This window comes from Hemibagrus wyckioides, linkage group LG08 (assembly GCF_019097595.1).
Source record: "Hemibagrus wyckioides isolate EC202008001 linkage group LG08, SWU_Hwy_1.0, whole genome shotgun sequence".
Lineage (NCBI taxonomy): Eukaryota > Metazoa > Chordata > Actinopteri > Siluriformes > Bagridae > Hemibagrus > Hemibagrus wyckioides.
In genome coordinates this window covers 27,664,149-27,679,375 of record NC_080717.1, presented here as the reverse complement: position 1 = coordinate 27,679,375, position 15,227 = coordinate 27,664,149, and positions in this window count along the sequence as shown.

Genomic DNA, 15,227 nt, shown 5'->3' with positions numbered 1-15,227 from the left:
GTAATAATTTGTTTATATTCTCTTTTTTTTGTTAGAGCTTTGAGATCTGTTTTTTTCATTAATATGTCATTTTTACCTGCTGACACCTTTAGGACATTAAAAATGAAGTAAACATGGAATATCACACAAATTTTTATGAATATTTGTTGTTTTATTTTTTGCTTAGGACGCAAAACCAGCCAAGACTAGTCTTTGGCCCATAAAGTGTACATGCACCTGTTAAAGAAGCTTGACAAGAATGAAGATATTGAATTCCTGATTCCCTGCTTGAGTTTAGACCGAGCTCTCTGGAGAGGTGAAGTCAATGAGATTAAATATCCACATCATGGACATGCACACACGCACACACACACACACACGCACACACATATACATGGTGTAGGCTCTCAAACCTAAGCCTGTCAGCCTTGTTTAGGTGTGTGTGTGAGTGTGTGATAGAGTGTATGTGTGAGTGTGTGAGCATGAACTCTTTCTCTCTGCTCCCCCTCAGTCCTCCGTGTTTCTCCTCGTCTGCATCTTTCAGCTCAGAGAGGGAACAGGGCCTTGAGGCAGAGCGAAGCTGTGGGTCTGTCCCTGGAGACAACCGAGCCCATCTGTCTTCATGTGTGTGTGTGTGTGTGTGTGTCCTGCTGAAGTTAAACTAAGACCCGGCTCCTCCTCAGAGATCCCCCCATCTGAACAGACAGCAGATGGAGCAAACCCCCCCAACCCTCCTCTGCCATGTTTGTTTAATACATTTAATTAATATTCCAAACTACCTCAACAGAGACCCACCACAATCCTCCCCTTCTTCCCTCCCTCCTTCCCTCCGTCTTTTTTCTTCCCTCCCTCCTTTTTCCATCTTCCATCGTCTTCCATCTCTTTTTCATTTCCCCCCCCCTTCGCATTTCCTCTCTTATTCTTCCCTGCCTTTGATCGTTCCCTCGCTCCACATCCCCCCACGTTTCCATGTCTTCATCAGTCCTTTCCAATAGACCCATCATCTCTGATTGCTCACACACACGCGAGACGCTAAGCATGCCCAGGGGTCGTCTCGAAATGAAAAGCCCCGTGTATTTCTCACGCTGTCGGATGTGTTAATTACACGCTGCCCTCAGGACAGACGAGACCCGAGTATCTGCTTGGACATTGGCCACTGCTAGCAGCCTTGATATTGCAGAGCGTACAGCGCACACACTGACACGATGCTGAACCGAGTAGATGTCAGACCCATCAAGAACTTTATGGTCTCAAAGATTAACACAAGACTATTCTTTAAACACTTCATGGTTCATGGTACTCAGGGAATACAAATTTACATTTATGGCATTTGGCAGACACCCTGATCAGGAGCAACTTACAGAAGAACTTTCAGGAAGAAGTAGAGAGTAGAAGACTAGAGAGTAGAAGAGATTCCTGCACAAATCGCTGATCTTTAGTAAACTTAGAAAACAGAAAAGCAAACATATACACGTGTTACTTTAGATCAGATTTAGTATTCAAACTAATTTTCCCTCAAACTTTCCTAACATCTTTTTGTCAGACCTTCTACAACACTTTTCTTCAAAGCAGTATTTGTATGTTAAACACCCAAACCCACATCTTAAAATTCAAGTCTCTTACAAAACAAAAGTAAATTTTGTTTTTGTTTAGCGTCATAAAAACACTCTTTACCCCCTAAAGTCTCACCCAGCTATTAATACAGTCTCTTTTAGCTTCTTAAAAAGGTATGAACCCTTTCAGGTAGAGAAACCTTTACTGTTTATAAACCTTTACTGTTCCAGATTTGATTGTTTTTTGTTTCCACTGTGAATGTTCAATTTGTGTTTTTTCAATTCAGAGAGCAAAAAAAAGAAAAAATATTCATAGGCATTTTCACAAATTCGCATACAGTGGAGATTAGTATATACACTATATTGCCAAAAGTTTTGGGACGTCTGCCTTTACATGCACATGAATGTAATATGGAGTTGTCCCGCCCTTTGCAGCTATAACAGCTTCAACTCTTCTGGGAAGGCTTTCCACAAGGTTTAGGAGTGTGTTTATGGGAATTTTTGACCATTCCTCTAGAAGCGCATTTGTGAGGTCAGGTACTGATGTTGGACGAGAAGGTCTGGCTCACAGTCTCCACTCTAATTCATCCCAAAGGTGTTCTATGGGGTTGAGGTCAGGACTCTGTGCAGGCCAGTCAAGTTCCTCCACACCAAACTCACTCATCCATGTCTTTATGGACCTTGCTTTGGTCACTGGTGTGCAGTCATGTTGGAACAAGAAGGGGTCATCCCCAAACTGTTCCCACAAAGCATGAAATTGTCCAAAATGTCTTGGACAAAGCTGAAGCATTGAGTTCCTTTCACTGGAACTAAGGGGCCGAGCCCAACCCCTGAAAAACAACACCTGAACTCAATGATTTGGAGGGGTGTCCCAAAACTTTTGGCAACATAGTGTAGATATAAACATATAGATATTAAAAACAATTTCTAAACACTTGATTTTTTCCTCTGAAATATAAAATTTTAAGCAGTGAAGATTAACAATATTTCACAAAAAAATTCAAGTGTTTAGAAATTCTTCTCTAATTTTACATCTCCATTGTATAATTCCTGAGAAACTTTAAACCTATCATTGTTAGGTGCTAATTATTGCATATTTAATCCTATTATTGTTATGATCTAGAGTTTGATCAACATCTGGATTTCTGTAAAGCTGCTTTGTTCGTTTTTAAAAAAGCTAAATTCACAAATTCACATCTATTTCTTGAAAAACCTTCAGGACATCTCTGCTTATAATTTCTGTGAGTGAAAAAGATTTAAATGCTAGATATTGCAGCCTAACCAGAAACCCACAACTGTCTGCTTGGGCCAGTTTCTCTCAAAACCTATCAGTATAGGTTTGCATGCATTAGATGAAAAATATTTTTGTTCTGTTGCAGTTCCCATTTATTTAGAGAAGAGTTTCATTTGCAGATCAAATTGTTGGTATAGAGTGACGATTTCATTACACCAGTGTTTATGCTGTGTTTACTGACTGATGTATATCATAATCTAAACTAGTGTTAAGTAGGGATGGGTTGCAGCCAATTACACAAAATTCAATAGTGTGCAAGGCTGAAAGGCTTTAATTTGATTCGGAAAAGCTGAAAACTTTTGCACTTGATATTTAAAGCATTATAATGTCCTTTGATTATTACGATCTGGAGCAACATCTGGATTTCTGTATAGCTGCTTTGTGATCATTTCTGTTCTAAGTGCTATACATATAAATATTGAATTTAATGGATGGAAAATGAGCGTAGGATTGATCAAGGTTTAGAAATGTAAGCATTGATCTCCAAATGGGAATCTAGTTACAACATTCATCCAGTATTTTTCTGTGATAATTGCAACCTTAAAGGGTCAATTAAACACAAGACACCAAAGATATGTTATGGAAAAATGTGAATTGCTTCTGATTGATTGAGGAACATAGACAGGCTCTGAGAGTGGTTGTGCCTTGATGAATATTACAAGTCTACAGACTAAGATTCTACCCTGATAGCGAAACAAGTAAAACCGCTACACCGAACAGCCGCAACACGAATGTTAAATCTCTATCACACACTGTTCGACTCGATCGCTGACTCCGGAGGTAAATCAGGTGTGACAGAGAACAGTAATTGCTGTGAGAAAATGCTGTACAGCTATGTGAGCGGATAATGTACCAAATTACAGCCTATGTGACAACATATTACATTGTCCACCGGCTAGTTTTGCAAATATACAGCAGGTGTTTTTTCCAGCACTCAATTCAAAGGGTAGACTGTGATTCAGATTTTTTTTTGTTCGTTTGCAGAAGTACAGCATCATTAACCACAAAAGTCTGGTAGAATAACCCAATAATTCACCAGAAAACCATCAGAGATCTTTAAATCCCATTAAAACCATTAAACAGGCCTTCAACCAGTAAACACCTCTTTTTGATAGATGCATCATGATAGATAGATAGATAGATAGATAGATAGATAGATAGATAGATAGATAGATAGATAGATAGATAGATAGATAGATAGATAGACTGTGTTACATTGTGAGTAAGCATTAATTATGTTAAGCTTTAAAGCTTTGGGTGGATGGATGGAGGGATGAAAGGATGGATGGACGATGGACAGGCAAATAGATGGATGGATGGATGGATGGATGGATGGATGGACAGGCGGATGGATGGACAGATGGATGGACAGACAGACAGGTGGATGTACAGGAGGATGGATGGATGGATAGATGTGTATGTGGAGTTTGCATGTTTTCCCTGTGCCTCAGGGTTTCAGGGTTCTTTGGTTTTCTTCTCCAGTCCAAAGGCATGTGCTGTAGACTGATTGGGATCTCTAAATTGTCTGTAGTGTGTGAATAAGTGAATGAGTGTGTGTGTGATGGCCAGAGTGAACCCTGCCTTGTGCCTCGATTCTCCCGGGATAAGCTTTAGGTTCCCCATGACCAAGTAGGATAAGTAAGTAGAGGATGGATGGATGGATGCATGGATGGACGGACGGACAGACGGATGGACGGAACTTCCAGAAGGTAAAAGAGGAACTAATTTGATGCAGAAACGACTTTTTTTCTCAGATCTAACTATAAACAGATAAAAAATATAATGTTCTTAAATAAAAGTTTGACATTGGAAATTGTTGTGAAAAAAGAGGAATAAAGCAGTATTACATTTGGATCTGCAAAAATATGGAACATTAGAAGACAGCTCACAAGGGGAATAATAAATCTTAATCCAGCCATTTAAATGAATTAAATTTATCCATAAGATAAATTTAATTTAACAGTAAGAAATATTTTCTTTTACTTTATCACCCAGATACTATAGGTTATTATTTCTGTCTATAAGCACACTGACTCCACTAAGAGTGTGTGTGTGTGTGTGTACATTTGAATATTTCTGTGTTTGTGTGTCTGTGTGTACATTTGAATACTTCTGTCTGTGTGTGTGTGTGTGTGTGTGTGTGTGTACATTTGAATATTTCTGTGTGTGTGTGTGTGTGTGTGTGTGTGTACATTTGAATATTTCTGTGTGTGTGTGTGTGTGTGTGTACATTTGAATACTTCTGTCTGTGTGTGTGTGTGTGTGTGTGTGTACATTTGAATATTTGTGTGTGTGTGTGTGTGTGTGTGTGTACATTTGAATATTTCTGTGTGAGTGTGTGAGTGTGTGTGTGTGTGTGTGTGTGTGTAGCAGGCCAATCTGTTTACTTCACACTAAACTACAGAGGTTGCAGTAATCTTCTCTCTGCCATGCTGCAGACCTCATCATATTCAAGCCCCTGTGAACTGTTACAGTGGACCATTCGAGCATGCAGCAGTGCCATTTCATCTCCTCCAGGACACACACACACACACACACAAACACACACACACACACACACACAAACACACAAACACACACACACACACACACACACACAAACACACAAACACACACACAAACACACAAGTAAGTTTATGCTGTTTTCCTTCAGACTTATCTGAAAAATACACTGCTGTTCTTATATTTATTTTCTGTGTGTGTGTGTGTGTGTGGATGGATTGATGGATGCAAAGGTGGATGAATGGACAAAGGACAGACAAATGGAAGGAAGGACGGATGGATGGATGGATGGATGGATGGATTAATGTATAGATAGATGATTGAATGGACATAAGGATGGATGGATGGATGATGGACATACAAATGAAAGGACGGACAGATGGATGGATGGATGGATGGATTGACAGATGGACAATAGACAGACAAATGGAAGGACAGACAGCTGGATGGATGGATGGATGGATGGATGGATGATTGAATTGACATAAGGATGGGTGGATGGATGGATGGATGCATAGACAGATGGATGGGAAATTGATGGAGGAATGGATGGATGGATGCACAGATGGATGAATGGACAATGGACAAACAAATGGAAGGATGGATGGATTAATTTATAGATAGATAGATAGATAGATAGATAGATAGATAGATAGATAGATAGATAGATAGATAGATAGATAGATAGATAGATAGATAGATAGATAGATAGATGGTTGAATGGACATAAGGATGGATGGAGGAATGGATGGACAGAAGGATGAACAGATGGATGGGTGGATGCACAGGTGGATGGATGGATGGAAGGATGGATGGATGGACAGATGGATGGATGGATTAATCATGACTTTAGACAGTTCCTTGTTAAACCGTAATTAATCATTAATAATCATGTTATAAACACTCTATTCAAACCTCTACAAAAACTCCTTCAAAGTCGTGAAACAGCTGAAGTTCGTGTGTGAAAGTCAGTGTGTGTTTCTGTGTTCAGCTGTTAGTCAGAAACAGTGTAGGGTCCTGTGATTGGGGACGCAGCCCAAAGCCTCGGGGCAGAGCGAACTGAACACGGCTAGTGCTGAAGCTTCCACACAGCTGCACACGGCTGCACACGTTTGTCACCGAGGCTCTTATCCGACATGAGCATTTCCATACTGAGAGCAGGACATGAGCAAATCAAACATGTCATTAGCATATGCGTTCATTTAACTTGCTAACGGCTTGGGTTTTGCCACGCCGGATATGTTCACGCCGTTCACTGAGACGAAGGTCATCTGACATGTTCTCTAATTTGGAAAGTCCTCCGGGTTCAATTTATGTAAAAATAAATAAATAAATAAATAAATAAATAAATAAATAAAGTAGGTGCTGTAGGTCCACTGGGCTGAATGTTAAGCTTATGAGTGTGAACAGGAAAATATTTAAATATTATAATCATAAATTGGTCAATTATGCAAAAACAGAGAGAAATAAAAGAAAGAAAGAAAGAAAGAAAGAAAGAAAGAAAGAAAGAAAGAAAGAAAGAAAGTGCATGTTAGATGGAGAAGGTGAAGTCAGTGTGTTTTGGTTAGTTATTGATTTTTATATGCTTCAGAAAGCTCAGTAATTAATCTATTTATTGAACAAACAGACACACAGCTTCACAGACACTGTGTGTGATTGTGTTTCATTGTGCGTCTCTGTAGAGTTCAAAAGCAGTAAAAATACACTGAAGAGGCTCAGACTTGCTGGTTAATATTGCCCTCATGTGGTCAAACACAGCTTCAGATTAATCTTTGAATGCTTTGCAGTGTGTGTGTGTGTGTGTGTGTGTGTGTGTGTGTGTTTATATATGTGAATATATCTTCTGACTTGGATTGTGTTTGTGTGTGTGTACAGTTGAGTATTTTTCTGTCTTGTATTGTGTGTGTGTGTGTGTGTGTATTTAATTCTGTCTTGGAGTGTGTGTGTGTGTGTGTGTGTGAATATTTCATTCTGTCTTGGATTGTGTGTGTGTGTGTGAGAGTGTGAGTGTTTGTGTGTGAGTGTGACAATGAACTTGAACATGTCCAGTGATACATTTAAAGCATTATCCGCCTCGAGCCATCTTTCCATTAACTCGACTAAGGTCTCCTCCTTCTGCCAGTCCTCCCTGTTCTTCAACATAATGTTTCTTGTGACCCATGTGAAGACCTGACCTCTGGACATGTGACCTTTGACCTGTTTGACTGCCCTCAGGGCTCAAAGATTGTGAGTGTGAATGCACGTGTGATAGTGAGGGATGTACGAGATGAAGAGCATGATGATGATGACGACTAGTAAACTCAGAGCTAGAGCTTCAGAAACCGAGCTGTCTGAGCGGTGTGTAGAGATGAGGAGGTGAGAGAGTAAAGAGAGTAAAGTGCAGCCTGAGCGCCATCTGTAGGTGGAGATGAAGCAAGGGCTAAATCCCACTGCAAGACTATCAGCATTAACGGGAATGGTTAACCAAAGAAAAGAATAGACCTGGACATCCAAGAAGTTTAAATTAAATAAATCAACTAAGTCGCTCAGTGTGATTTTTCCTCCTATAGATAAAAGTATTGTCCAGTCTTTATGTAATAATTAGCCCGTCTTCATTAGAGCCCATTTTTCTCAGTGTTATTCAAACCCCTTTAACAGTACAATAGTGTGTCCTGTTTCTTCCTGACCCAGACTGACCCTTCTCCTCACTGAAGATTCCTCATTGATAGTGTCATTTATTCTCTGGCTTAATCCACGTCTCATCATGTGTTAAAGTAAACAGAGGCATGCAGTCGAGATGTACTTCTGGCACCGACACAATGGGCTGTTTGTGCAGCACCAGGTGTCCTAACACCATTGTGATTCATCCGGACTGTGCCAAGGTCTGGCAGCTTACATCATCAATCTGCGCCATGAGACGAGGCAGAGTGAGGTCACATTCCACAGATACAGCTAAATCTGTGTTCACAAGGACTTTTTGGTATCTGGTGTAAAAAAAAAGTCTCTATTCTTCATTTTTAGTGAGAATGATGTGCTGCAGTGTTAGAAACCTCAACACTTTGGAGATTTGGTGATTTTTGGAGTCGTTTGAAAGACGGATTGTAATGACCAATCAAATTTTTAGTGGATGTTGCTGTCCTGCACTCGATACAATTCTCCAGATCACATCACAGCTGCTGGTTAAATGAGCTGAGAAGCCGGTTCAGTCAACTGGTCAACTCATCAACCAGTCACTGATCAGCATTCTTCCCACTGACCAATCACTGATCACCATTCTTCCTATTGACCAGTCACTGATCGATAACTGATCACCATTCTTCCCACTGACCACTCACTGATCAGCATTCTTCCCACTGACCACTCACTGATCACCATTCTTCCCACTGACCACTCACTGATCACCATTCTTCCCACTGACCACTCACTGATCACCATTCTTCCCACTGACCACTCACTGATCACCATTTTTCCCACTGACCACTCACTGATCAACATTCTTCCCAATTACCAGTCACTAATCACCACTATTCCTGAGAACCAATCAATGATCACCATTCTTCCCAATGACCGATAACTGGTCACCATTCCTCCCACTGACCAGTCACTAATCACCATTCTTCCCAATAACCAATAATTGATCGCCACTATTTCTGACAACCAATCACTGATCATTATTGTTCCCAACAACCAGTCACTAATCACCATTCTTCGCACTGACTAGTCACAGATCACCATTCTTCCAATTGACCAGTCACTGACCACCAATCATCCCAATGACCGATAACTGATCACCACTACCTCATTCAGAAGACGTATAATAATAATAGTATTAAATGACATCTGCTTCCAACAATCTGTACCGTTATTAGTGGACACTAGAGGGCGCCATCTACCTGTAACTATACAATGAGTTTGTTTTTGTTTTTTTTTATTTAATGTATAGTCATGCCTTTTTTATATTTATATTATTTTTATAAATGTATATTTTAATTATTTAACTGGCAGAGCTGCAGCAGGTCATAAGTCAAAGGATGCAACATTGAAAACAATTCACAGGAAATTTATCTGTGAATCTCTCAATAATATCTGCATCACGTTTTTTAAATAAAACCTAGAGTACACTATGAGACTACTTTGCTGTTTATGATAATGTAGGAAACGTCGTGAAATCCTACACATTAAATGTCTTGTTGCTTTCATTTTAATTTGTCTTTCTCATTTTGCCTTAAGGGAGTGCAAACATTTGCACCTGACTATTGAAGACAGGAAAATCCACATACACTATATTGGCTAAAGTATTGGATCTGCCTTTACATGCACATGAATGTAATATGGAGTTGTCCCGCCCTTTGCAGCTATAACAGCTTCAACTCTTCTGGGAAGGCTTTCCACAAGGTTTAGGAGTGTGTTTATGGGAATTTTTGACCGTTCCTCTAGAAGCGCATTTGTGAGGTCAGGCACTGATGTTGGACGAGAAGGTCTGGCTCTCAGTCTCCACTCTAATTCATCCCAAAGGTGTTCTATGGGGTTGAGGTCAGGACTCTGTGCAGGCCAGTCAAGTTCCTCCACACCAAACTCACTCATCCATGTCTTTATGGACCTTGCTTTGGTCACTGGTGTGCAGTCATGTTGGAACAGGAAGGGGTCATCCCCAAACTGTTCCCACAAAGTTTCCCACGAAATTGTCCAAAATGTCTTGGTATGAAGCTGAAGCATTAAGAGTTCCTTTCACTGGAACTAAGGGGCCGAGCCCAACCCCTGAAAAACAACACCTGAATTCATTGATTTTGAGGGGTGTCCCAAAACTTTTGGCAATATAGTGAATATGATCATATAGACAATATTAATCCAAAAGATCCAAAACAGCATTCACACTGTAAATCTTTTCACTAATAACGTCTCAGTGATGTGAAGAATAAAACACTGGGAGCATGACTTTATAGGAACTTTTGTTCTTCTTCTATCACAGCATTTTGCTAATCAATTAAATTCAATTAAGGGATTCAGCTCCTTGAAGGCAAACACAGACAGAAAGAGGAGATTTTTTTTTTAAAGAATATTATTTATTTATTACATATTTAAAATATTTATTAATAAAAATGAAATCAAATAATAAAAAAAATATTTAAAATATTATTTAAAATATATTATAAAATATATATTTTTTAAAATAATTACAGCATATTTTTAATATAACCCTTTTTTTTAATATAACACTATCGCACTGTTCCACTGATCTGCATTTATATATACAATGAAAAATCCTTCTATTCACTTCTATTCACAACTAAATTCTATTGAAATTCTTTATTCTTAGTATGTTTTTATTCTTTATTTTATTTTTTATTTTAATTTTTATTGATTCTATTTTGATGTTGAGGACAGTCAAGAACATATCGATGTATTGTGTATAGTTGTGTATGTGACAAACAAAATTTTAATTTTATAGAAAGTTTGTCTGTTTATAGTTGCATTTATTGTCCACTTGTAGTTGCAATATCCACAATTGTTCAGAGTGCAATGTCCTTTTTGTTTAGGCTTCTGACTGTTACTGACTGCTGAAACTGGAGACTCCTTCCATAAATGTTAAATCAGTGTCTCCTTACAGTGTAAACCTGCCTATGCTATATCAATGTTTATCCATTTTCCTTTCTTTAATTGTTTATTCCACACTGTAAGTTCCTGTATAGGTGTATGTACAGCAAGAGTCAGGAGTCAGAACATTAATCAGCATCTTTTGACCAATCAGAATCAAGACTTTGACAGCGCTGTGGTATAAGGTACATTAACAACATGTTCTTTTTAATATCTCACAGAGGATAATAATAATAATAATAATAATAATAATAATAATAATAACAGTAATAATAATAATAATAATAATAATAACAGTAATAATAATAATAATAATAATAATAATAGTAATAATAATAATAATAATAATAATAATAATAATTGCTCAACAACTCTCTATCCTGTGGCTCTTTATACTTCCTCTGAAAGATTTATAAGCTGTAAGTCGAGGTCTGAATGTAAAATAATAATCTTCCCAAACGAATCTCATTCCATCCAGCTTGATTCATTTTGCTTCACCTTTACACACTGTGTGGGCAGAAGACAGGTCTAAACGAAGTAATTTATACACAAACATCCTATCAGTGACCTCTGTGTGGGCTACGACTATTAATAACGTAACCTTTTGCACCGCTAGTTTTGGTTGCGAATGGTTATATGCTGTTTGCGCAAGATCCTATCACCTTGGGGACCGTTCGTGGAAATGGTTTCTTTTCCTAATACATCAAAATTTCAGCATGGTGATAAGGCGATTTGTTTACCCTGTTAAACCAAGTATTGTTCTTGTTCCCAAATTAGCCTTGACAAATGAAGGCAGCACGTAATGAACTCTGGCTGCTACCGGGAGGACTGAGTATCCTCTGTTTACTTTGGGTTCGGCCCATTTCGAAAGTATTCAAGAGGGCTTTGTGAGCGCACAGACGCTCTACCTCTGCTGGATCTGTGTGTTTCTTTCTTTCTGAAAAAAAATCTATCTCATTACAAACTCCCTTTGCTAAACTGAGCTCACGCGGCGATCAACGATCAGCTATCCGCATAAAAAAACGTCAAATTCGGTTCAGACACAGATCCTACTGGTCCACTTACAAAGCAGCAATGATTCAGAACAATGTTAAGACGAGGTTTACTATAAACTCATATTAATTAAAGATTTCTTTTGATTTTAATGAAACCGGTTGCAGTTTTTATCCGCTTTTACTTACGTGTAATCTTGTGGAACTTCTGCAAAACAAGTTACTTCTCATTATTTTATAGTAGCTATAAACAGCTCTTCTCTCACCAGCATCTCGTTTTTTTCTCTCTCATATCACCAAGAACATACAACAAAGCTCAAAAAAAAACCTTTCCCTATGTTGGAAAACGTTTATTTTTACAATAGCGCTGAAACTGGGGACTCCTTAAAAAATAGTACATAAACATCTCCTCGCAGAAAATCAGTGATTACACACAGTTTTTTATCCTTATATGTGGAGCGAGAACCATAGGGCTTTTTATTAAAATGAATTTATGAACGTCATCTGACCAATCAAATCAGAGAATTCGAGAGCACTGTGGAATAAGTGGAATAAACCAATGGACTTTGGGCCTTGTTTATTTATTTTTGTTTGTTTGTTCGTTTGTTTGTTTGTTTGTTTTTATCCCGTAACCAACAAACAGAGAGAGAGTACTGAATATGAACGGTTAGTTAGTTAGAAATTTTAATATGTTTAAAAACATACAGTGATGTCGATATAAAAAAGAATACATCATAGTTTTTTCCTTATTAACTATTGCCTATTTATTAACTATTTATAAACTTAACAAAATGTATAAACTTATTAACTATTTATAAAGACCTCTACGTAGCCGGTTATGAATGTTTAGGATTTGTTAAATCATGTAAATATTTGTCCAAAATCGATCATATTACTTGTCACTAATGTTTCACGAGCTTTGTAGTCCTCACATCATAAACACATCAGTACGAGCTGCAGCTAATGTCTGCTCCTAACCCCAAAACCTGAACACGTCAATCTGCCCCTGAGAAACTCCAGTTACCCCATCACATGCTACCCGTGTTCTCCCGTGTTCAGAAAAGAAAAAAAACATCTTAAAAGCAGTTTAAATCAAAGTTGGTCACTTAGTTTTACACGGTCACCCTCTTTTACACCCGGAGATAAATTATGGCCTGGTGGTGGAGATGCACGTGCGTGGAGAAGGGAGCGTCTTTCTCTCTCTCTCTCTTTTTTTTCTCCATCTAACAACCTCTCCGCCTTCCACCGAGCCGAGGACTGGAAAACGTCCTCATTATGCTCGTCAGGTTGAGTTTAGTGTAATAATATTAGTCACTTTTAGTGGCTGTAAAAGTGTGGAGAGGTTTAGTCCTGGCTTTTTACTTTCAAAGTTAAAGATATTTTAGTTCTGGGGGGAAAATTGAGATGGCAAAGATAATTATTGTGCTTATTGAAGTTTGAGACAGATTTTTTTACCCTTGCGTGGATTATTTTACAGGAATTGTGTGGGGAATTAAATACACTTCTTAACTCAAATATAGTCCTTCTGGTTGGAATATACCTTTTTTTAGTTTTGCTACCAGCTAATAGAATTAAAAAAAGAAAGGGAAATCTTTGTTCATTAATCTCTGCCAGACTTATTAACTGATTATCAGATATAAACATGAACAAAAATATCGCCGTAATATAGCCGAACACTGAAATATCATTACGGTCACTTTGAAAGGTTAAAGGTTTAAAGATTAAAGAATCTCTTTCTGCTAGATTTGCCTACAAGGTATGAGATCTCTGCATTTATTTACAAAAAAGATTTCAGCTGAAATAGACTTGCTATAAAGCGGGTCCATGTGCCTTTATAAGCTGTAAAGCGTCTTGCTATAGTTGATATGGTGAAGTTTTCTGTATTATTTCTTCCATATTTTTACGAAGGAGTCTCCATTTTCAGCACTCTCAGATGTCTTCAGGACAGAGGAGTTTGTGCTTTCTGGATTTCTGTAACATTTTTAACTTAATAACTTCTAGAGATGTTATAAAAAAAATTGAATGATAAATGACAAAATAGACTAGTCTTAGAGACTCCAATCAGCCTGGAAGCATGTCTTTGGACTGTGGGAGTAAACCCACCAAGCACGGGGAGAACACGCAAACCCATGACGCTGGAGGTGTGAGGCCACCATGCTAACCACTAAGCTTCACACCTCTAATACTAAAAAAAAAAAATTTTCAGGTTGGGGAACCCTGCTCTACAATACTGAGGAAGAATGTGATGTTATAGAAAATAGTCATTTTCAGGGTAATAGCTGTGACTCTTTCATCAAAACACACTATTTGTGTCCCCATAGGGTCAGCCATGATGCAGCACCCCTGGAGCAGGGTGGGTTGGGGCCTTGCTCAAGGGCCCAACAGTGGCAGCTTGAACCCTGATCTTCTGGTCAACAACCTAGAGCCTTAACCACTTGAGCTATTACAGGGAAATTGAATTATGATTGTCTTTTTCAAGGCCAGAACTTTCCCTTTTAACCTTGTACTAGATCTCTATAGACATGTGTTATAATGCCTTTATAATGTGTATCATTTTTAGGCAGTAGCCTCAGAGTCACTTCTGCTTTATCTGTTCCTCTGATAAATCATTACAGCATCAGGTCAGAGATGTGCATTTGTCATTCACCCACTCGTTCCCCTCAACCCCTACCAGTGCCTTATCAGTGCTTATCTCGAGTCTTATCTCTCTTATCTAATCGGGTTGATAAAGGGCCTTTCTGTCCCACAGTGCAGTTGGTAACGGTGGGGCAGTGATACAGCCAGCTGCCCCGTCTGGTCGAGCAAGGCTGTGGTGATAGCAGCGAGCGCTGAACGGTCCTGCAGAGTTTACACTCTCACCTCTGTGTGAATTCTTCTGGTCATTAGCTCCACGCTGAGCCTCACTACAGACTCCAGGCATTTATAAGGTCATTAAAGAAATATGAGTGGTTCTGTATACAAGCGTGCACTCTGTACATCTCAGATATTGTGCATTCTGTATAACAGTAGATCTCAATTTCAGCTTTGTAGAAATCGAGGACCAGAGCCATCATCCTCCTCCTCATCATCCTCCTCATCATCAAGTTTGTTGTTTGTAAGAAAGGGAAAGCATGCTTTCGGAGGAAGAACCATGACTCAAAAATGAAGAGCCATCAGATTCATGTTTTAAAATGTTTTCCTATCAATACATAACTTTTCATGAAAAGAAAACTACTGATTGTATATAATATATAACATGAATTCATTTTAAACTGTAGATAGATTTAAAACATTTTATGGCACTTTTTAAACAGAAATGCAACAAGCATTTTAAATCTCTCCTTCTAGGAATTA